The following is a 26,052-nucleotide window of genomic DNA, read 5'->3' as shown; positions in this document are numbered from 1 at the left end:
ACAATAAAATTATTTCTAGACTTTACCTTAGTAGCATTTGTTTGTTTACCTCATTGTCATTCTCTCGTTTTATGTTCTATGATCCCAGGTGCTCCTTCCTCCCACTTTTCTGGTTGTTCTTTAGAATTTGCATTGTATTCTTATTTCCTACCCAAATCTATTTCCCCCTCGGAAATTCAATCCTAGATTATCTTCTCACTCTTCATGTAGAATCATTGGAGTTCCAATGATTCCATTTGCATACGCTCAATTTCCAGTTCACTCTCTCCCATTCATTACTTCCCTAGACTCTGGAACAATAATCTGCTGACATGGGCCCCAAGCTAAAGAGGGCCCACTTCTCTCTCTGTCTCTCTCTTACACACACACACACACACACACACACACACACACCACTACACCACTACACCACACAGAATCAAGAGTAAAGAGAAGAATGTATTTCTTTACTTTGGTTGCTCTAAGTCATTGAAACAGATGTTGACTGCTTAAAAATGCTACGAAGAGAACAAGGGTACACCATTAGCAATATTGGAGAGAGATACTGCTTCAGAGTTCAGGGAGGATTTAACTGGCAGAAATGAAAAGATATTTCATTTACCTTTTCAAATCTTTGCACTTAGACTGCATGAACTCAGTGATTCTAGTATAATGAAGTGTTTTTTTCCAATAGTGCCAAGTGTCAATTTTCTTGCTTCTCTTTCTGTTCCGCATCTTGGTTCCAGCAGCACTCTGTTAACATGGCATTCACAACCATTGAACGTGATGGCTCAGAAAGATTTTAGAATATTAAATAATTAATCTCAGTATAGTTAGATAGCCAGATAGATAGATACAGCATACGTGAAGAATGATACCAATGCTTTTTTGATAATTGGATAATGTTGAATACTAGAATTATGAATTTAAATTAAATAAATATATAATATAATACATTCACATTTTTCAAATAAACAACTAAAATTTTAGTGGTATTTAGTGAACTTAAAATGATTGTCTTTGGCATTATCTTCATGGCTCTAAGAGAGAGGATAATGAGAAATGAGTTTTTCAGCAGCAACCAAATTTTGACTAAAGTCCAGAATCTTTTTTTTTTCAATTGGCAGTACATAGTTTATATTTGTCACTGTGAGACACAGGATCAACAGATAGCTATTAGAGTTTTTATATCAATCAAAGATTACATAGAATATTTTCTGTACTTGTCTACATTTTGAATATTTTTGTGGCCACATTATATCTTAACCTGTAGTTATACCCAAAACACTCAGTGAGGATGATGATTAATTACTGTTGATGTAATAACATTTACTTTAAACAAGATGCTACTAAATTATTCAGAGAAATAATGGTGCCCTTCATATAAAATATATATATGTGTGTTTATACATATACATATATTTTCAGATATAGGTGGGTGGAACAAATAGGATAGGTGAAGGTGGTCAAAGGATATAAACTTCTAATTATAAGTAATTTGAGAACTAACGTACAGTATGGTGATTATAGTTAGCAGCACTGTCTTGTATATGGGAAAGTTGCTAAGAGAGTAAATCTTAAGTGGTCTCACCACACACACATAAATGCTAACTACGTGTTTTGCTGGATGTGTTAATCTTATTGTGCTCATCATTTTGTGGTATATACACATACATCATCACACTATACACCTTAAGCTTATACAACGCTGTATGTCAATTATGTCCCAATAAAGTAGGAAAAAATCATTTTGCCTTTGCAAGTTTGCCAGCTTTTGGTTACATAACCAAAGATTACAACCTATTCCTTCTATTTTTCCATTGTTAAGAGATGGTTGTCAAGGTAGGAAGATATATATTATTTATTTGTTGGTTTTATTTGTAAATTTTAGTTAGCATGTTATATTTAGACCTCTTTTTGGATTCTTGCCCCAGATAAAAGTACAGAGAAGCACATTTCCTAAAGAATGTCCCTCTTATAACACATGGAGAAGTGAGTTTATGTTCTTCCTTTCCAAACTTGCTTTTCCTCTTATGTATCTTACCTCAGTGAGTGGGACCATGCTTCACCTAGTTGATTGAGTCTGAAACCCTGGATTCATTTGAGTGATGCACTATATATCACGCTCTCTCGCTGATTCAGACATTGCTCCAACAGTTTTCCCTTCTCACTCTCCTACATCTTAATTTTTTTATTAGCCACTTTATCACTCTCACGGGTGCAAAAGCATGGTGTTCTTTCTCATACTTTACTGGAAAGAAGCCTTTCTCTTGACTGCACTTCCTTATTTTAGGTATCACTCCATTACTTTGCTCCCTATTGCAATAAATCTTCTTGAAAGAGTCGTTTATCTTTCCTGACACAAATTCTTCTCCTCCCAACACCTCTTAACCTTATCAGCATTTACTTGTTCTTGATATTTGCTTTTTTTACTACTACTTTCAAATATACTATTGGCTTCTATACGTTATGCTGATTGTGTTTATCTTTATTTCTTTGATAAAATATAATTCCTATGCTGACAGGGATATTTTCTCTCTCTTGTTCACTGATGGTCACCATGGGTCTATAAAGTTGACCAGCATAAAGTAGGAGCTCAGTAGATATTTGTAGAATGAACTGATAAAGGAATTCCTGACTATTAACCTTCCCTCAGCATCCTCATGTACCCAATAGCCAATATACACTTCATACTTCTTGCTTCAGTCCACTATATTATCTTTGCAACTTTATGCCAATCTACTATTACTTCAAAATAAAAAGTTCATTTAAAAATACTTCTTCTTGGGCGCCTGGGTGGCTCAGTCGGTTAAGTGTCCGACTTCGGCTCAGGTCATGATCTCGCAGTCCGTGAGTTCGAGCCCCGCATCGGGCTCTGTGCTGACAGCTCAGAGCCTGGAGCCTGCTTCGGATTCTGTGTCTCCCTCTCTCTCTGACCCTCCCCCGTTCATGCTCTGTCTCTGTCTCAAAAATAAATAAACATTAAAAAAAAATTAAAAAAAAAAAAAAAGAAACCAACCTTGGTCATTTTTAAAAGTACAAAAGTCAAAAACATGAAACGTTTTCAGATGTAAATTTTAATTTACTTTAAAAAATTTGGGGGGGTGCCTGGGTGGCTCAGACGGTTGAGCGTCTGACTTCAGCTCAGGTCATGATCTCACGGTCTGTGGGTTCAAGCCCTGCGTCAGGCTCTGTGCTGACAGCTCAGAGTCTGGAGCCTGCTTCCAATCCTGTGTCTCCCTCTCTCTGCCCCTCCCCCACTCTTACTTTGTCTCACTCTGTCTCTCAAAAATAAATAAATGTAAAAAAGATTTTAAAAAAATTCGGAGAGCAAGCTCACTTTGGAAAGCAGTAGGAATCAGACAAGAGTATCTTTTGGAGATAGTCAACATGGGATTTTCCTCAGTAGGTTTGAACCTCACTCCCCTGGTTGTTTTAACCAAGCTTGGGCTGTTTTAACTTATCAATATGTAGATAGATAGATAGGTGGATAGATAGATAGATAGATAGATAGATAGATAGATAGATAGATAGAAAAACTAGTAACAATTAATATGTTATTAAAAATTATTATCAGTCGGGGCGCCTGGGTGGCGCAGTCGGTTAAGCGTCCGACTTCAGCCAGGTCACGATCTCGCGGTCCGTGAGTTCGAGCCCCGTGTCAGGCTCTGGGCTGATGGCTCGGAGCCTGGAGCCTGTTTCCGATTCTGTGTCTCCCTCTCTCTCTGCCCCTCCCCCATTCATGCTCTGTCTCTCTCTGTCCCAAAAATAAATAAAAAACGTTGAAAAAAAATTTTTTTTAAAAAATTATCATCAGTCTAGAACACTTAAAATCTCAAATCTTCATGCCCAAATCAGAAAGTCCCCTACCCTCATCAAGGCAGACTTGTAACTTGGAAACTTGGACTTGGGAGAGGTACAAACTGATCTGGTATTTTCTGTGTCCTCACAAAAGTTGTTTTGAGATTAGTTGTTTCAGGGTTGAAAAAAGGGATGACAGAGAGGGAAGGCAGAGTTGTCTTATATTACAGACATTATGTCTGCCTTGGAGAGATTTCTCTGGTGTGCCCTGATTTGGTCTGGTAATATCAGCCCCTTAGCTAAACCAATTTAACGTTGTAAATTCCTCTCAAGTAGAGTCTGGCTTAGTAGTTTTTCAGTAATTCCACAGTTCTCTGCATAAAGGAAAAAGAGATGAGGTACTCTTTTATTCCACCTAACGAGGCAGAGTACGAGGGCAGGGTGGAAGTAGCATCAGTCTCTTCTCCAAGTAAACTGCACTAAATTTCCTTCCAAGCCTACTATCATAAATTCTTCTCTTGGGCTAATCATGGGTTTATGTTCCACCATGTTTTGTGTGAAACATATCAATCTGTCCAGAGGAATTTCCACCATTCCCGTGGAAGGGTTTGAATAGGCTGACAGAAATGGCTGTGAATATATACACAACATTCCCATTATGTCACAAATCCAAAACACCATCTCTCTCTCTCTCCAGTGGCCTTCTAGTATAGAAAGGAGGTGGAAGTGACATCACGCTCTATACAATAAGGCTGCCTGCCATACAAGTCAGAAGAAACTATTTTGTCTTGTTTAGGAGTGGCTTTCTTTAAAATTTGGGTTACTTAATCTATGTCATCAGTACTTGGACTTACCCAACAGTTCTAAGGAAATCTGAATGGCTTTTTAAATATTTTATTACACTTACATTTCCATGGGGCAAAACTTTGAACCAGAATCATATAACTAAATCTTAGATAGGGGACATGGGTAACGAGGAGTAGGGAAGCAGAGAAGCATCAATAGGAAAAAGGAAATAAAAAGTATCTCTGGAAATTCTTTTCAGTCATACTTTTGTCATACTTGTATGACATGCTTAGGGAAATGAAAATGAACTAAATTATTCAAGAATGAATGGTGTAAAATATTACAGGATGATTAAACAGAAAATAATTTTTTAGAAAAAAATGTAATTTTGAAATTATAAACCACTTGAACAATGTTTACAGGATATTAAACAAAATTAAAGAGAATTAAACTGAAAAATAGATATAAAAATTTACACAAAATTCAATATAAATTTTCAAGGAGAGCAAAAACTTGAAACAGACACGAAGGAGCATTGAAGATAGAATGAGATAGGTTATAGTATTTTTAAAAAATTTTTCAATGTTTATTTTTAAGAGACAGAGAGTGTGAGCAGGGGAGGGGCAGAGAGAGAGGGAGACACAGAATCCAAAGCAGGCTCCAGTCTCTGAACTGTCAGCACAGAGCCTGACGCGGGGCTCGAAATCACGAACTATGAGATCATGACTGGAGCCAAAGTCAGACGCTTAACCTACTGAGCCACCCAGGCGCCCCTAGGTTATAGTATTTTTATTCAGATTTCTAGGAAATGGGAAGAGAAGATATAGAGAAACAGGATATCTGTATAAATTAATATATAAAAGAACAAGTATAGATAAGCATTTACTGATAAAGAGATACCAACCACCATCATTTAAATGTTTTCTGATAACAAAAAAATTGTTTCAAACAAACATAACTAACCAAAAGGAAACAGTAATAGTTAGTATCCATTATTGATTAGGCATAAACTCCTATAGACAACACCAAAACAAGAAGATGTTTTACACCACTCTATAATCCTGTTGTTACATAAAGAAAACAGAAGCACACTGAAGGATAAAAACAAATTCTTCCGGTTTTCATATGGTGATGGAGCCCTATATAGAAGGATTAGTTATTGTTTTTCCAGGCAAGAGAAAAATTTTAAAATATAGAAAAATACATATATGTCTATATCTAACATACATCTATTATACAATATATATATTTTGCAACTATAAATATCTAAAAGCATAAAGCTCTACAAAACCAAACAAATTATTCCAAAGTACTTAGATGGTTTGAAGTTTCAGAAACATTCACTGTCACTCTCTTTGAAATTATGACCATTTGCAGTAGTCACACAGTCTTTTCCTATTTTCTTTTCATAAATTACTAAAGTACTATTGTAAAACTGAACTTGACCCTAAAGGCAAATTGTCTCATTTGCTCTTTCCCTTTAACCAAGTTTACATCATGGAAATGGCTCTCAGTTGGGATTTTGTACTGAAGAGCAAATACATATATATGTATGACTAATTTGATGAGGAAGCAAAATTATCACAAAAGCTATTGTCGCTAGATTGGAGAAAATAAAGTGTAAAGCAGAATTTCTTCACATGTGTCTTTTAAAAATGCATTTTTAAAGTTATTGTTTAACCATTTTTGTTTTATTACATAGGAACATGGAACTAGAAAAATAAAGAGTGAGACCTGATTTGATTTTGCTATATTTGATGATAAAATAATCTTCCAAGTTATTAAAGATGTGAAAAAAAGGTACTTTCTTATGAAAAGATATATATTTACAAAAAAAGACATGGTGTTTGAAAAATTCTATCCAATTCCTAAGACTGTGCAGAGCAGAAGGATTTCCCATTAGTTACAAGTATCCTGAAGGGCATATTTCCCTTCCATTCTATGACCAAAATGTGTTTCTAAGTAATGAAAGACACTGTATCCTTAGAAAAAGTTAAACTCAACCTCCCAAACTAATTATCATCTTTCATGTGAACTTTTTTTTTTTTTTTTTTCCCTAACCCCAGCATCTCAATGACTTAGGTTAATGGGAACTTTTGAAATGAAAAAAAAAAAAAAAAAAAAGGAAAGAGGGAAAAAAGTATTATCTCACAGCATTCAAGGTCATAATGCTGTACATAATACCAGGTGTTAGAAAGTCCAGACTATCAGTTTTTCCATTAGGAAAGTATTATGCTTCCCAATTTAGTTTTTTTTTTTTTTCTCCTTGTTTGGCACAGAGTTTACAGGTGTGAATTTATAACCTTTACTTTTTAAGAAAGATTTTTCCTCTTCTTTCTTCAAGGCATGGACAAGAAAAGCGTCACCTCTTAATGTAATTAACAGTGAAAATTTTAGTGAGTTTTGTTTTCACTTTCACTAACTTTCAAAAAAAGGTTTTCTGAAAGCCAATGAAACTCAAGGCAAATTTTGTTTTTTTAATTGTGTAATAAATAAAATAATAATAGTACTAAATGCCACAGAGTTCTTGTTACCTTTAGGCAACGAGGCATTTTTAAGTACAATTTTTTTTCTGTACACTGAAATTTTATTTCTATTATTTTCAAATAACCTGAAAAGCATAAGATTTTTAAGATGAACAATAAATTTTCTAACACATATTAATTACTATACACATTAATACAGTCCTCACTGTATTTTTAGCTGCTATATAACTTAGGTGATGGAGATATTTCTGTACCATATTAAGGATCATACTTTCTAAGTAAGTGCTGCAATTCATTAGAAAATCATTTTCACCAATTTCTGGGGCGCCTGGGTGGCTCAGTCGGTTAAACGTCCGACTTCAGCTCAGGTCAGGATCTCGAGGTCCCTGAGTTCGAGCCCGGCGTCGGGCTCTGGGCTGATGGCTCGGAGCCTAGAGCCTGCTTCGGATTCTGTGTCTCCCTCTCTCTCTGCCCCTCCCCATTCATGCTCTGTCTCTCTCTGTCTCAAAAATAAATAAACGTTAAAAAAAATTAAAAAAAAAAAAGAAAATCATTTTCACCAATTTCATTAAAAGCATTTTAGATTTTATTTCTAAAATATGCATAATTTATGTAAAAGCAACAGTGATTATCCTTTTGTTTTTATTATTTGGCAATCATAGCAATTTTTATCTTTTTTCTTTTCTTTTCCTTTTCCATTCCCAGTCTATTCCTCATCATTTATCATGCCAATTCATAATAAATGAATCAACAAGGAACACCCTCCATCTATTTGCAGGCATATATGTGCATATATTTATTTGCATGCTCAGATTATTTTTACTGTAATGTAATTATTACACATGCATTTCCTTCCTCACTCAACAATAACTTCTGCGAATTCTCCTAATACATTTCAAATATTATTTTTGATTGGATAATGTTTATCAATCAGTATGTAAAATAATTTCATACATTTTTCCATTGATAGGTATTTACTTTGCTTGGAACTTGTTGCTACTATATATAATGTGGCAATAATCATACTTACATAGATTATTTTTTGTGTTCCTGTGACATAAGAAATAAATTTCCAGGAATGGGTGTTGGATTAGAGGGTATCTAAATTTATCCTAAAAATATTGCTGTTTTTGTTTTATGATTCAGATGTACACATACTTAGATTTATACATAAACTGTTTTTATTAGCTTACAAATAAAAAATTCATTATTTATTTGCCATAGCTTGGAGATCAGAGTTGTTTTTGAAATACACCAGTTAATTCCATGATAACTTCAGTGTTAAATTAACACAACCACTTTCTAAACTGTATGCTTTTAATTTCCCTTAAAATTCCATATAATTTCTGTAAAAGACTTGCATATCACCTATTCCAAATCAGCATTCTACTAGATCTTCAAAGAAAAAAAATTTCAATGACTCATTTTCAATAGTAATTATTCCAAATGCTAAAATGGTTTAATTCAGTGAAACCCACATCTATCTTGCCATAATTAAATACAGCTGCCTTGGCTCACTTCAATAAGGATTCATTTTTTAAACTATAATGACCCTTCTTATACAGAATACAAGTTATTAGGTCACCTGCCAGCAGTCTTCTCTCGAGCTACCTAATTATCATTCCTTTAAGCTTTATTCATACCTTATACTTCCAAGATTTGGATCATTAATTTTTCTCCCGAATGCATACATTGCATATTTTTCTACATCCTTTTTGGCCTTCAGACTTTCTGCAAAAGTTAGAATCTAGCCAAGTATTTGATAAGTTATTTTTATGTTTCCGAATTTTCTAGTTCAAGTACTCAAAATTTCTCCATTAGCCTGGAGAAAATTAATCATTTTTAATAAGCATGTACCTTATTTCTGTGAATTATTGCTATACTCAATGGAATAAGTAGAAAACGTTTCTTCCAATAAACCAGTGCTATTAGGTCTGGAAATGTCTATGTAATTGAAGGAGGACACATTAAAAAGGTGTATCTTCACCTCTCAGCATTGTGGTGCCTCAGAGATAGCTCATGACTCTGTCCTTCTTCCATATACTTTCCTTAGATCTCCATATGTTTAATTGTTGTGGTTACCATGGTTATGTTCATGAGTTCTTTACAGTTATCATTGGATGGTATACAAATATGTATTCACTTCACTCATTTGACTCCACAAAAAACCTGGATGGAAAGAATTACCTATTACTGTAGAATACTTAAACACAGTAATCACTGGTAAATCTTCGATCGTGTGTCCAGTTATCCAAGTCTAATACATTGCAGTTAACACAATTGTTGATATTCACTCAACAACTCTTTACCATGAGAACTACTTCTGACCTTCTAAATAAGTTTTTGTTTATCTATTTTATGGTCTAGATCTTACTTGATTCTTATTTTCTGCCTTTGCATGCCAACTGTTAATATTCCTTCTCTACTAATTCATACATGTATTATCTATTACTGAAAAAATTGAAATAATGCATTATTCTCTGAGATTAGTTTTACCCCTTTAAAATTCATCCACCTTTCACATTTCAGACAGATTTTGTAGCATTCAGAACATGACTTTTTCTTAGCCTCTATCATAAAAAGTTACAGTATTTTTTTTATTGATGTTCTTTCTTTAAGGTACTTAAAACTGAAATCTTGTTTAATTTTCTTCTTAACCCCAACAGTTGCAATATTAACTTAAATAGAATAAATCCTCAAAAAATGTTCATCAAAATGAAATATTTTAAAATAGTTACTGAACCTTCTTCCCATATGGCAGGGGTACAATTTGAACCTATCCAAGTAAGCTCCTACCATAGACTTCCATAACAATGTCAGCTCATATAAATCTTGGACAATTACAAAATTAAAAGTACTTGAAGTTACTAGAGAGTGAACAAAATCAGACAGATTCTAGAGTGGCGTCAATACTTGGAAGAAGAGTGAAGCATGAGGTGAGTGATCACATTTTTTGGATTTATACTGAGAGAAGGCTACAGTTGGAGGTATAAATGATGGTTAAAACTTTGATGCAGAACTCCACAGAGTTCCCAGCCTGAAAAACCAGAGGCAGACATTGGTGTAACCCAAGCTGTGGGAAGTTCGTAGGGAATATTCTCAGCTGTGGGAAGTTCGTAGGGAATATTCTCAGATGTCACTTCTGCTCCATTCTTTCCTCTGCTTCTGGAAAGCCAGTTACAAGTAAAGTACAGCTTCTAACTAAATGCCTTACCCTCTTTTCTGGGTTTTCCCACATTTTTTCCCTTTTCCTTTTCAGTTTGTGTGCTTTTCAGTGTCCTCCAATTTTTTTCATTTTCTAGTGAGTTTTTCAGTTGTGTCCAACCTACTGTTAAATTCATTCTTTTACTTTCAACTTTAATTTTATATATATGTGTGTATGTGTATATACACATATCTCACTCCAAGAAGTCTCATAATATTCTCTTATAGATCTTCTTTTTCCCTGACAAAATTTTATATATCACCCTCTATTTTTCACAAATATATTAGTCACATTATACACCCTCTGTTTTCACAAATATATTAATCACATTATAATTTAAAATTTTTTTTAACATTTATTTATTTTTGAGAGACAGAGACAGAGCATGAGCAGGGGAGGGACAGAGAGAGAGGGAGACAGAATCTGAAGCAGGCTCCAGGCTCCCAGCCATCAGCACAGAGCCTGGATGTGGGCTCGAACTCACAAACCGCAAGATCTTGACCTGAGCCTAGGTCGGACGCTTAACCGACTGAACCATCCAGGCGCCCCTCACATTATAATTTTTAATCCATTTTGATAACTCAGGAATCTAGGCTTTTATGAATCAATTTCAAGTGTTACTGTTTTTCAATTGGTCTAGTTTATTGGTCTGCTCATTTTTTGAGAAATTATCTGAAATAGTGTATGAAAGTTGTAGAGTCTACAAACTCTAGAGTCTCCTCCAACAGGTCATATTTAATTATCAGAAAGAGAATGAAATTAGATTCAGTACACGATCCAAACAATAGTTTTCAGAGCTTTTTGGGTCTCTTTCTTGTGTGTTCTTAACTGTGTAAATTAGCCAATTAGAGACTTAATTGAAAGAAGGAAATGTTAATCTATACTCTTCCTTCTTCATAGTTCTGAAAGTCCAATTTTTATCTCCTTACAACCAAAATTTCTGATGGTTTCACTGAACTATTCAGCATTTTAACAGCAGCTGCTTTCTGTTTGTATAGCCTAGGCATCTGGAAACACATTAACAATTAAAGTGTTGCAAAATGTCAAACCCATTTCTCACTGGGAATTTAGCCCTTCAAGTCTGACTGCCTTGGCTGGCCTGAAATCCAATTCTCTTCTCTCCTGCCCTATTGCCTACTGAAATCTCATAGATTCCTTCGGTTTCTGCTGGGATATGTAGTCTTTCTCCCCAGGCTGCATATTAGCAAATGTCTTGATGGAAAAGCAGAGGAAAGTGCCAGATTCACCATAATGATGTTTTCATCTCCCTTGGATCCTGGTATCTCCAATCCCAGCTAACTATTTATCCACTCATATGGTGATGGACACTTAGGTTGTTTCCATACTTTGGTTATTATGTATAATGCTTTAGAGAGTTCAGATATCTCTTCCATACTGTGTTTTCATTTCCTTTGGATATGTAATTAGAGTGGATTGCTGTATCATATGACAGTTCTATTTTTAATTCTTTGAAGAACCTCCATAGAGTTTTCCATACTGGCTACACTTACATTCCACCAACAGTTCCCGTTTCTCCACAGCCTCACCAACACTTGTTATTTCTTGTCTTTTTGATACTAGTCATTCTGACTGGTGTCAGGTAATATCCTATTGTGTTTTTCATTTTTATTTCCCTGATGATTAGTGATCTTGAACATTTTTTCATGTGTCTATTAGCCATCTACATGTCTTCTTTGGAAAAGTGTCTATTCAAGTCTTCTGCCCATTTTTAAATAATTTATGTTGTTTGAGTTCTTCATACATTTTGGATATTAACCCCTTATTGTATATATTATTTGTAAATATCTTCTTCCATTAAGTAAGTTGCTTTAACTTTTATTGATAGTTTCCTTCAGTGTGCAAAAGCTTTTTAGTTTGATATAGTCCCAATTGTTTATTTTTGCTTTTGTTTCTCTTGCCTGATGAGTCAGATCCAGGAAATTATTGCAAAGGCCAATGTCTAAGAATTTAGTACCTAAGTTTTCTGTTGGAGTTTGAAAATTTCAGGTCTTACACTTAGGTCTTAAATCTGTTTTGAGTTTATTTTTGCGTATAGCAAAAGAAAGTGGTCCAGTTTCATTGTTTTGCATGAGGCTTTCCAGTTTTCCCAGACAATTTTTTGAAGACACTTTACTTCTTCGTTGCATATTTTTCCCTTTTGGGGGCGGGTAGATTAATTGACCATGTAAGCATGGGCTTATTTCTGGGCTCCCTATTTTGTTCCATTGATCTCTGTGTCTATTTTATGCAAGTACTATACTGTGATTATTAAAACTTTGTAGTATAGTTTGAAATCTGGGATTATTAAAGCTTAGCTTTGTTCTTCTTTGTCAAGATTGCTTTGGTATGCTCTTTCTATTTCTTGAAGTATAAACGGATTAAAAATGAATAGGCTATGAGAAAACAAGATAATCATGATTTTATTAAATCAAAATTCTGTCCATTTAATTTTATACAAACAGAGTAAAATCAAATTATCTCATGCTTCCGTGCACATGTTTTTCTATTAATATTTATATTTTGCTATGTTTTGTTTTTTGTAAATCCTACAGGGAGAGAATGTAGAGGGAGAGAACAGAAGATAGAGAACAAAATATTCTTTTTCTATTTACCAAAGACATTTAAGAGTTATATACATATGTATTATTTCATGTAAATGTTTGTAACACAATGTGTTAGTTACTATTAACGCTCCCTTTTTATAAAGAAGAAAATGAAGACAGAAAGGTTAAATGTCAGTTCTCCAACATGACACAGAAGTGGCAAAAATTAAACTTTAATCCACTTCATGACCCTCTACATTTTTAAAAAAATTTATTTATTTAGAGAGAGAGAGTGCAATCAAAGGAGGGGCAGAGAGAGAGAATCTCAACCATGTTCTGCAATGTCAGCACAGAGCCTGATGCAGGGCTTGAACCCACAAATCGTGAAATTGTGACCTGAGACGAAATTAAGAGTCAGATGCTTACCTGACTGAACCACCCAGGCACCCCAAACCTCTACATTTTTATATCATTAGCTGTAATGTCATAATAATGCACAAACCTATAACTGCATGCACATACATACAGAGGGTTGTGAAACAAGAAAGATATGCACTTAAGATATAACATATGCATAAAACCATTCTTGTTCAGTAAAAAATGTGAATTTTATCAAGGCACTATAAAAATTCTGCAATCACAGATATATTTTTTTATTGAAAATCTTTGCACCATGAAAGGTGAGAAAAATGCCTTCATGGATTTAGCAATACTGAAAAATCTGTAATCATGCTTTTCAAATATTTTTCTGTTAATTTGAATATCTCTTTTAAAAAAATTCGAATGCACATGCATGCTTTCTCTCAAAATAAATAAATATTTTTTTAAAAAATTATTCCTTACTCCTGAAAGATATTACATATTTAAACATATTTTTAAAATCCATCAATATTCTAATTATCTTTTACAGGAACAAAAATAAATTACTTACATACATACTTACTACATAGTTTGGATATTTTGGGAAATAACAATTTTTAAATTTTCTAACATGAAACTTTACTGAAAATTTTAGAAATATCAATGTTTGTCTGTGTCCATACTGTTCTGAATTACCTATTATATGACAATGAGAGGAAAATATTTATAAAAGGATAATTCCATATTTCATCTTTAACATTGTCAGGAAATCAGCTGACCTGGGAGAGAGAGGTGAACTGCCAAGTTCAGAGTAGCCAATTAAAGAAAGAGTTAAAAAATAAAGAGTTAAGTCTTTAGTCAATTATTGAGATGGTATAACCAAGAGTCTAAAATCAGAAAAAGCACTGACCTTTCTTGTTCTATTTTGGGCCAGCATGGGTGTGGGGATGGGGAGGGTTATCTCACTATTGAGAAAGATCCAGTAAAAGGTTCTGGCAGGTTTTGGACCCAGCAGTGGGGGAAAGAGTGAGAAGGGAGAGCTAGGAATGGAAAAGTATTGGGTAGTTAGAGTGGGGAGAAGTGTCTTCAAGGTTTCCCCCCAACGTCTCTCCCCTCCACCTCCTGGCACACACACACATAAGGAGGCTTTAGCAGAGACAGCTGAAGACCTGGGCCCAACACTCGGATAAAGAGATCTAGGAATGAAGTCGCCAGAGCTAGGAGTGCAGATACGCAGAAAGCATGGTGGCCAGAGAATACAGTACACTGGCTGTGTGTGGAGCCAGGTGTGGGGTGGGCAGCTTTCCTGGAAGGACTGTCAGGTTAAGGACTGTCCTTTATAACTGCATGTGGTCAGACCTGAAAAACAGGCCTTAAACAGGCAGTTTTTCACCAGGAGCCAGACTCCTCAAATATATACTGACACATTGTATTTTTTTATTCACTGCATTTTTTATTCAGTGCCAAATATTTTAGTTATTTCAAGTCATAGAGATATAGTCCATACAGTCTGAAGTTGAACTGAATTTGTATTTCATTGTTGCTGTCATTATTTTCAGTGTACCGCAGACTCTGGGTCTATTAACAATGGGCTAATTCTATTTTATGCTTGTTGTGGGGCCTAACACCCCAGAGGATTTTTCTGTTTTTCTATTCCACAGTCAGCACTCTGTAGGTCCTGTATACATGCATTGCAGCGTATTCCTCAGAAGTAAAGTGTTATTTATTGCTTTGTGGCTTGGTGCAAGACTCAAAGAAGAAGCAGGAGGTTCTCTGATATACTGGCGTTGCCTTAGTCTCAAGCATGGTCTATGTTCCTGGGACCCGCGGGTAGAGTTTTCTCAGTACACCTACGCCTTCCTTCCCCTTTCCTCCCATGGCAGTAAGTCTCTGCCTTGTAGCTCTGGGTGGTCTTGAGCAGGAGGATGTTGCTAACTCTCTCATCGTAGTAGCAGATCTCCACTTTGTATCAGTACAAGCTTCTAGACCTAGTGTATCTTCTGTCTCTCCTCTAGAAGTATATGGCTTTTACTGCTTCTCCTTCCCAGGTGGTATTATAACTATATCTGGAATTAATAGCGGAGGAGTTCCCCCACCCCTCCCCCTGCCTCCATAAAAGACTGCTGTTTTTTGTTTCTGGGTACTTTACCAAATGCTATCAATGTAGTCCTTAATTTGGTTTTAAGTTAATTTTTGTATATAGTACTTTCTTCTTTGTTTTCATTATCTCTATGCCATTAGTTTTACAAAGACTATGGTACATGAGTATGATGATACTAGACCTTCTTTTTCTATAACCCTGTTTTGGGGCATTTGGTAATATGTCCTTGAATGATTTCCCCATCAGAGCAAATGGACAGACATGCACACTATTCCACTGTGGCGCTTCACTGTAGTTCATAGCACAATGTACTATAAATCATTTAACTATTCTCATATTGACAGAGATATAGTTTTCCATTTTTTATGCTATTATAATATTGAAGGAAGCATTTTTGCACATACATCTTTGTACATGTGAGGCAATTTTACTACAGAATACATACTATCATAAGATATGTGGGTACAATATGATGAATGATTTCACTTAAAGGATTACAACAGAATCTTTTTATAGTGAATGTATAATTATTTTCAAGTATTTCCTTTCATAAGCTATATGGCATCTAAGGAAATCTACATTTATTCAAAAGAAGTTAACTTAGGTTGCTAATTTAAAAATGCTTAGATTTTTCATAGCTCTATAAGTTTACTGAAAGTGACATAAAAAATGAAAGAAATCACTCATCAGTAACCTCAATACAATTCCAAACAGAAGTGCTTTGCATGATTTTATAGTCCAGAATTAATAATAATTTAATATTAAAAAGTGAAATTCTTCTATATGCATTTTAAATTTAAAATTATATTAAAGTTTATAAATATAAGCAACTCAACATGACCTTTTTTATTTCAAAGATTGGATAATGTTTTATCATTTTCAGCAATGATTGTCTTTTGCTTATTTATCTTGTGCTTTCCCATGCATAATAAATAAATGCATTTGGGCTAGAGGAGTCAATGTTAGTTAGTAAACCATTCTGTATTAGGGTTCTCCAGACAAATAGAGCCAATAGAATATATAGAAAGAACATATGTAGATATATATAAGAGGAAATTTACTGTAGAAGTTGGCTCACACAGTAATGGAAGCCCAGAAGTACCACAATTTTCTGTCTGCAAGCTAGAGAATCAGGAAAGACAGTGTATTTCTGTCCAGAGACCAAAGACCAGAGAATAAAGGGGCATATGTGTTGTGGTCTGAGTCTAACCACCCAAGGAGTCTGATCACCTGAAAAACAGGAGCCCTGATATTCAAGGACAGGAGAAAATGGATGTCTCAATTCAACAAGAGAGAACAAATTTACCCTTCCTCCACCTTTTTATTCTATTTGGGTCCTCAACAGATCAGATAATGCCCATCTACATTGGTGAAGTTAAACTTCTTTATCCAGTCTGTTGATTCAATGTTAATCTCTTCCAGAGGCATCCTCACAGACACATCTAGAAATAATGTTGCACCTGCTATTTGGGTAACTCTTATCAAAACCAAGTTGACATATAAAATTAACCATTACACATTCTTTGTTATGAATGCCCAGAATAGAATTATCAAGAATAAGAATAAGAATGTAATTATCCATCCATAATTAAACTACATGACACTTAGACAATAAGTATAATTTTGGATCTCAGGAAAATTGGTAAAACTTGGCATAGCCTTGGCAAAATTGGTAAACCTTGACATTCTGACAGGTGTGAGATGATATTTCATACAGACTTCATTTTAAAAACAATTTTAGACTTACAAAAAAAACTGAGAAAATAGTTCCCACATACCTCATACCCAATTTGCCCTATAATTAATATCTTACATTAGTATACATTTGTTAAAATTCATGAACAAATGTTGATATACTGCTATTAAATAAACCCCATAAATGCTTAGATTTCCTTAGTTTTTACCTAATGTCCTTTTTCTGTTCTAGAATCTCATCCAGGATACCAAATTACATCTACATTTGTTTTCTTAAGCTCCTCTTGGATGTGATATTTTCACAGACCTAGCTTGTTTGTGAGTCATTGACAGTTTTAAAGGGATACTGCTCAGGTACTTTGTAGAATTTACAATTCTAGAATTTGCTTGATATTTTTCCCATGATAAGATTGGGTTTATAGATCACTAAGAGGAAGATCACAGATGGAAAGTGCCATTTTCATTGTATCTTTCAAGTGTACATATTAGCAACATAATGACAGTTGATTTGGCAATGAATCACCGGGCTGAGGTAGTATTTACCAGGTTTCTTTACTGTAAAGGTCTCGTCCTCCTTACCCACTTCTATATTGTACACTTTTGAAGTAAGTCACTTGCGCAGTCCACACGTGTGGAACAGATAATTATGCTCCCTGTCTTTGAGAGGGCAGGATCTGCATAAACTATTTGAAATTATTCTGCATGGGGGCTTTGTGTTTGCCTTCCCTCGTTTTAACTTACTGAATTAGCTATTTATATCTGTATGGACTTCATGTTTGTTTTATACTCTGGGTTCTAATTCAATAGTATTATTTTTGATGTTCACAAAAACGATTTTATTAACCTAGTAAAATGAAGACCCAGTCCTTTTGCAACCCCAACCCTATCAAAAGAATGGGGTCAGGAAGGGAGAAACCTGATACAGAAATGTCCCTTGTCCCTCAACGTAGAAGGCTGGAGGGAGGAAAATGTGCAGTGCAAACAGTTCACTAGAGGTAAGAGAAGGGAAATGTTAGGCTGGAGTGGTAGCTGAAAAGGAAGAGCAAGAAGGAGAGTGTGGGGCCTTGCTGAAGACCCTGGAAAGACAAGGGGTAGGGGGATGGGAGCCAAAGGAGATGGAAAAAGTAGGTCTCATGGATAGGAATCTGTTTCACTTGATCTTTGGTCAGTCAATTTAGCTGGGGCAGCACATGGTGCTAGATACAACAAACTACCATCACTGTTCCCAAGGCTAAAACCAGCAACCCCACAGTCCCTGTGAGAGGAATGAGGTAATAGGCCAAGGGAGAGCTATTTTCTGGAACCAGAAGCATCTTAAACACCTTTTGGTGGACCAAGAGTACACACCCATCCCGTAGCTCCTCTCTCCAATAATCACAAATGAATACACATATGCTGTGGGATTGCATCTTCTGAAGTCCATTGGAATTCACTTTGTGTACCACAGGTACACCATACCCAGCCTTCTGAGCATGTAGGACTTGGAAGCCAAAGTTGTAGTTAAATCTTCAAAACAGTGGAATAAAGACTAACTAGTTGCCTGGGGCTGGAGATATTGGGGCAATGGGGCTGCAAACATTGGTTTGGTGAACCTCCACAAGGAACCCTTGAAGTCATTCTTGACTCAAAGTAGCCCCTAAGAGCTTTCTCTTGATTCTTTACCATGGAAACTTTGTAGAATGTTGGGAGATAAAACCCATAAAATTGTGGAGGCTTTCTAAGACTGTGGCCTCAGGAATTTTCTCTTTCACACTAGTCTATATACTGCCTCCAACAATTTGCCAAAGTTATATTTAAGTGTCCTATCAGATCCAGTAGCTTCTGCTTTCATATGATGACTTTGGCTGTGATTCTCTGTGTCAGCCTCTCTCTTTCTCTCTCTCTCTCTCTCTCTTGATTTTCAGGTAGTGGTTTTCCCTCTGACTTCAGTTGTTTGATGAGTCTGTAAAAAGTCTTTGATTTTCACAGTATTCTTATTCTTGTTGTAAGGATAAGAGTGATGATTTACAAGATCTTTCATGTCAGAGTTGATACAGTAGTATCCCAAAGTCACTTTTCTCATTTCAGTTTGAGGCTCTAGTGTTTGTTCACAACTGTATATATATCATCAGTCTTCCTCGCAAACTTATAATAATACTCTGTTCCAGAATAAAATAGAACAATGCATATAAAATAGTATTATCTTCTGAATCTATATTTTCCGTAATGTTACAGTGATCTTATAAAACCAGAGACAATCAGCTACTAGACATGCACATAGCGAGAAATACAGTGACATCAAACTGAAGTCAGTTCTTGATACAAAAAAACAAAACAAAACAAAACAAAAAACCCTTAACATAGTAATGTGCTACAGTAAAATGAAAAAAGACCAACCTCAAAAAAAAAAACTGGATGCATTTCTTTGATATATTTTGAAATATATATATCTGATAAAGAAATATAAGATGAATTTAGAATTTCTGTCATTTTGTCAAATTCTCAAGATAACAAAATATGATGACAAATAATAAAGTAGTTAAAACGAACAGTGCCAATCTACATTTTCTACTTCAAGTAGTTTCATCTTTTTAATTTGATGGCTTATCATTGATTTAAAATTTTAAAAAACAAATTAAAATGCAAACAATAACAATGTTTCTATTAAATTCAGTACATATTTATGTTATCTTTTTATCATGTTTCCAACATTATTTGTCAAGCAAACAATTAAGCACATGATGTTTTCCTTTCCCTATACTCATAATTTAACACTTAATTGAAGAATGATCACAGTGAATTTTAAAGCAAAAAAAATCTCTGAATTGTCACAGGATTAATATATATAGTTGAATGTATATAGGAATACTAGGGGACAATAAGCTCAAAAGCTACCAGGATTTAATAAGCAGTATGTGAAAAATAGAAAATGGTGGAAAATTAGGTAAAATAAAGCATTCTTAAACCATCCAAAAAATGGCATCTGCAACTCAGCTTTAGGTAATTGCTAGCATAATTGCTTTTAAAGTGATGCCAAAAAATCTAGATTTTTGGTTTTAAATGCTGGATCAATATTTTAACACCATATGAGCAAAATCAATTATATCTACTGGCTGAATTTGGATCCAAGCAAAAATTGTTTAACTCCAGAGCACAAAGCGCTAGCAATTCATGATAAATAATAAGTTCTTAAGTTAAAAAAATATACATGTACATGAATGAAATATATAACTTTTTAAAAGACATGTTTTGGGGTCAGAAATAATTTGCAAGCCAAGAATCTGAAAAAGCTGTCACTCCCAACCATGGTAGACATTAAGGATGTTCTCTGATACCTCCTTTTCTTTGTGAGTATATTCTCCCAGACCTTTATACAGAAAAGGAGCCATACGAGTAGCTCCTGTCAGTGAAACACCACTGGCAAATAGATATGTATATCATATGTAGTCTGAAAGCACGGAAGTTACAAAGTAAATCACCAGTCTCTGCCCCCTCCCATGCATAATTTAGAGGTAATATTCAGGTAATGGAGGAACAAGACTGAAATAGTGTGGTTTGAGGCCCTGGAGATTTGCCAAAATCTGTAGAAGACTTAGGATGAGCAAGAAATTAACATATGTCTGTAAAGCCACTGATATTTTAAACTTATGTATTATTACAGCATAAACTACCCCTGTCTGAAAAATACAGCAACAAAGAAAATTATGATATTTGAAAGACAACTACCTAAATTCACCCACTCAACATTCTCTAACACACTAGTATTAAGAATGAAAGTGTAGGGGCGCCTGGGTGGCGCAGTCGGTTAAGCGTCCGACTTCAGCCAGGTCACGATCTCGCGGTCCGTGAGTTCGAGCCCCGCGTCAGGCTCTGGGCTGATGGCTCAGAGCCTGGAGCCTGTTTCCGATTCTGTGTCTCCCTCTCTCTCTGCCCCTCCCCCGTTCATGCTCTGTCTCTCTCTGTACCAAAAATAAATTAAAAACGTTGAAAAAAAAAATTAAAAAAAAAAAAAAAAGAATGAAGGTGTAGATATTCATTAATACAGATTTTTCAGGTATCAAAAAGATGAAAGAATTTTATGAAAACAAATTTGGATGACACACAAGTCTGAAGCAAGAAATGAAGACAAATTTTGAAAATAATTTTTTAAAAGTCTTAAGTCTAAAAGACTTAACTGGTGAAGTATTTTTGAAATTGAAGGTGTCACTGATTTTTTTTTTCAAAACTGATTGCCCATCACTCACGAACTCTTCCAGATAATAGAAATAGGACAAATATTTCTTAATTCTTATCATAAGCCATAATTAACTCAGAACAAAACTCGACAGGGCATTATAAGGAAGACAGATTTAAGACCAACATTTTTTTGGCATGTAGATGCAAAAATTCTTATGAGGAATTATTAAATCAAATCCACTGATATATTACAGAGGATAATGCATTATAACCCAGTAAAATTTAATCTAGAAAGGCAAAAAGTATTTAATATTTGAAAATCACTCAAATAAAATACTTCAATTGATTAATGGAGAAGGTGTAAACTAGGTATGATCGTGCATACATGCAGCATTGATAGATACAGAAAGAAATTACAACAGTAAACGCATTCACTTTAGATAAGTTTATATTAAAACACAGCAGACTTGAAATAAAAGGGAACTTTCTTAAAAAGATAAAGAATTCTATAAGAAAATGTATCAGATCCAGTAGTGAAACACTTAACTTACGGTCCCTTCCTCAAGTCAGGAATAAGATTTGAATGTCACATGCCGGCACTCTTCTTCAACATTCCAGTGTAGCTGAGTCCATGTAATAGAGCATGTATAAATAAACACAAAACATGAGACTTGGGAAGAAAGAAATAAACTTGCTTATTTACATAGGACAGTATTGTGTGCCTTCACTGTTCAAAAGAATATACATATAACACAATATAAATTAATAAAGGAATATAGCAGTCACTCCATAAAATATTAATACACAAAAATTAATTTTGTTTTTATGCTGTGCAAAGACAAATGAAAATTAAATTTTTTTTTAATTTTTTTTTAACGTTTATTTATTTTGGGGATAGAGAGAGACAGAGCATGAACTGGGGAGGGGCAGAGAGAGAGGGAGACACAGAATCGGAAGCAGGCTCCAGGCTCCGAGCCATCAGCCCAGAGCCTGACGCGGGGCTCGAACTCACGGACCGTGAGATCGTGACCTGAGCTGAAGTCGGACGCTTAACCGACTGAGCCACCCAGGCGCCCCCAAATGAAAATTAAATTTAAATTACCACTCACACCAGAAAGAAAAACATCAAATTTATTGTAATAAATCTAATTAAAAATAATGAAAGTCTTCTTCAACTGAAAATTATAAAATATTATTGAGAAAAATAAAACAAGAGCTAAATAAATGGAGCAATATTCTAGAATCATGAATTGGCAAACTCAATACTCTTAAAGTTGTCAATTTTCCCAAATAACTCTCAATATATCAGACTTTTTAAACGTACATTAAGAAATTAAAAGCTGATTCTAAAATTCATATATAAATGCAAAGTTTGGACTAAGAACAGATAAAGTAATCTTAAAGGGAAAACAGCCTGGCTAAAGAAGTAATAATACAAAATATTAAGGCCTGTTATAAGTTGAGATAATTAAGACAGAAAGGCTATGGTGAGAGAACAGAAAAAATGAATAGTGGCACAGAATAGAAAGCCCAGACTTGCACATAAAGGGTCAATTGTTTATGACAAAGAGAACACCTCACACAGTGGGGAAAGGATAGTCTTCAATAAATGATGCTGTCTCACCTGGAAAAAATATTTTATGATGCTTATATAGCTAGATGAATGGTTAATATAATCGTAAATGTTAAAACAAAAGCTTATTAAAAAATCATAGGTGAACAAAGATTGAAGAAGACATACAGTGCCTATGTGCGGAGGAAGGGGGGATGGGTGCGTTTGTGTGTGTGTTTATGTGTAACACTATGTTAAAATTATGAACTTCTAGTCATCAAAAAACAACATTAAGAGAATAAATAGACAACTATCAGAATGGAACATGTATATAAAATATAATCACGTGTAATAAAGTACTTGATTCAGAAATATTCACAAAATTTTTATGAAAATTAGTTGAAAAAGGCAAAAAATAGCAATAGAAATATAATTTAAAACTTGACCAATTATATCACATAAGGGAATATATAAATAGCCAATAAAATACTCAACACCATTAGTCATCAAGGGTATGCAAGTAAAAAGCAACAATATAACATCACACACCCACCAAAATGGCTAAAATGACAAAAATAAAAAATGCCAAGGTTTGAGCAACAGTTATTCTCATACACCACTATTTGTAGAGAATTTAAATTAGTAAAATCATTTTTGAATTTTGTCAAGCAGAGTGCATGTTCTAAGACACAATGATTTTACTACTTAGTGTATACTCAAAAAGAATGTATAAATATGTTCATCAAAAGCCATGCACTAGAATGATCATGTCAGTACTACTCATAACAGCCTCCAGCTGAAAACAATCTAAATGTACAACAGATGGATGGATGGATATCATCACTATAAAATTCCAGCAAATGAAGTCAAAAACACATGAGAATATGCTAGTCAATTCTTTCTATCTGAATGCACAAATATAATTAACCTTTTTGAAGTCAGGATATTGGAAACTTTTAGGATATAAGTACTGACTGGAAGGAAGCAGCACAAGGACAGTTTCTGGGTTCTGAAGAAGTTTTGTTGCTTAATTTGGGTACTTTGGGTACTAGTTATACAGTGTTTGGAGGTGGTCATCTATAGGCCTCTTTTATTTGTATACATCTTGCAGAGTATTTGAAGATTACAAGGCCTTGATCTCCCCTCACTCAAGACCATTTTTTTAGGATTGTTTATGCAACTGGCATTTCTGAGAGGTCATATTATGCCTGTCTCCACACAAAGAATACTTTTGCTCAATACTTGCCAGAAAAAACAACAGCAGTTAAGCTCGTAGCACTGTTGTGATGCAACACACTGCTCAAGCAGACTATATCTCTGGCTTTCCAGGTTAATGTGAAACTATGCTGGTACTCAGGCTGTTACTTTTTCAGGAGTAATGAAGTTATTTGTCTCTGACCCAGAGGGCTTGGATCTTCTGTCAGCATCCATGTGACCACAGCAGGCTGTCTTAACTTGTGAGTAGGGTAAAGTCAATCCCCCACAGTTTTGGTGGAGAGGATGGGACACTTAATAGAGACATGGATTTGTGGGAAAATGTCAATTAAGGATTTGAGGAAATCCTTGAGAACCAGTGATAGATAATCTTGACAAAATGATATGATTATTTGGCCAAGACATAGTTCTCCAATTTGGTGCCTGTTTTAAGGAGGAAAAAATACCAGGGGATAGGCTCAAAAGCAGCTCTCCTATAGCATGAGCACTAACTGGTCTACCAACCATATTGAAAAAACTAGCAATGAGACCCTTTCGGAGCTGAAGGAAGGCTCTACAACCTGCAACTATATTTACAGAGATACACATTTACAAGCTACATGACCAGTACATTGACTAGTTCACCTGCAACATGCAAATATAAGGCATATAATGCTCAGTAAGAAGGAATGACAAGCAGGTAGTCTGCCTTTCTGGTCAGCCTCTCTTGTAGTTTCTCATGCCAACCTTAGATCCATGCTGCAATGAGAGTAAAACCTCTCAAAGTTGTCAACATGAGTCCTGACTGCTATCAGGGAGCTTTGGCTGGTTCAGAAGATTTTACTGAGAAAAGCAAACTACTATAGAAAACAAAATATTAAGCATTGACTAGTATTAGCCTCTTACTGTCTCATTTTTTTTTTCTAATGCTGATGAGAATGACCTCTGTGTGTGAATTTTTGTCTGTGTGTATAATATATTTGTGTCTCCCAATCCTGGTGCCTCTCTTTACCTCTGAACTCTTCTCTAAGGAAAAATATGTATGCACTCTCCCTGTTTCCAATGGGGAGAGTGAAAGCCATGCATCACCACCATCAAGCATTCAGGGACTCCCAGGAAATGGATAAGGGACATAAATTTTTATGACCCTGGTGGCACCAAGTGCCCAAATTACTATCTTACCAGGTTTTTTAGGAGGAAAGGGCACCCAAATTCAACAGATGTAGCTCAGAAGGAACCCATAGTGAGGAAGGAAGGTTAAATTGTTGCTGTTTTGACCCCCTTAGCTAAGGGAATAAAACAGTTGATGTGCTACAGGCACATCCTATATATTCTCATCCTATATATTCAAAGGAGAATCTCCCATTCTCTCAGGGATGACTTACGTAGTGATAATGAGACATAAATTACACTACAACCTTCCTTCCTATCCTCTCCCAGGTAGCCTGGGAGAAATGATAATCACAGGAGGAAAAAGACAATACTTTAGAAAATTAATTGCATCCTAAATACTCAAAAAAACCATTTCCCAAAACAAAGGTGTCACCTTTCTGATGTAACCACCAAGTATACCGCTTTTGAAACAGCTGAATGCATCCCACAGGCAGGTCTGTGAATCTCCAGCCTGATATCCACATTTGGCAGTGGTCACTTCAGACTCAACAAATGACAGTGCAAGAAGGGCCCTACAAGTCTTGATTGGCAAATGGAAATTGTGTTTTCAAGAGAGCAGCTGACTTGGTCTTGGCAGCATCTCAGATTTGCATTAAAAAGTGAAAGCAACCCCTTTGGGGGGAATCCTTATCTTTCACTTCACTGCCTTAAGCAAAACTTCTGGCTCAATGAGGCTTTCCACTCACAGAGATTTCCTTAAATGCCTGGGCCTGGTTCACTGGTTGTTCATCTATGTTAAAATATGATGGTGTGCATTGTACTGCTGTGGAAAACCATCTGTGCACAATCAGCACCCGCTATGTATAACCAAGGGCCAATATGGTCTCTTTTCTGAGTTGGCAGAACTCAGAAAATTGTTCATAGCCAGGCCATTAGAAGCCTTGATGAACTTTGGGACATTGTTATTATCTCCTAGGCAGTTGCCTATGGTCTAATTGTTTGGTCTACCATTTGGGAGACTATAGACTGGCGTATTAAAGACATTTCTCTTTGAAGCCATGAACTGTAGGGAAAGAAACTTC

At 35.2% G+C, this 26,052-nt stretch overlaps 1 pseudogene; it reads right to left on the bottom strand.

Moving 5' to 3' along the window:
• Positions 1-17,945: 17,945 nt before the first annotated feature.
• Positions 17,946-24,615, bottom strand: LOC122241958 (annotated as a pseudogene).
• Positions 24,616-26,052: the final 1,437 nt, after the last annotated feature.

This window comes from Panthera tigris, chromosome A1 (genome assembly GCF_018350195.1).
Source record: "Panthera tigris isolate Pti1 chromosome A1, P.tigris_Pti1_mat1.1, whole genome shotgun sequence".
NCBI lineage: Eukaryota > Metazoa > Chordata > Mammalia > Carnivora > Felidae > Panthera > Panthera tigris.
Note: the sequence above shows the minus strand (reverse complement) of the source record. Positions and strands in the feature narration are given on the sequence as shown.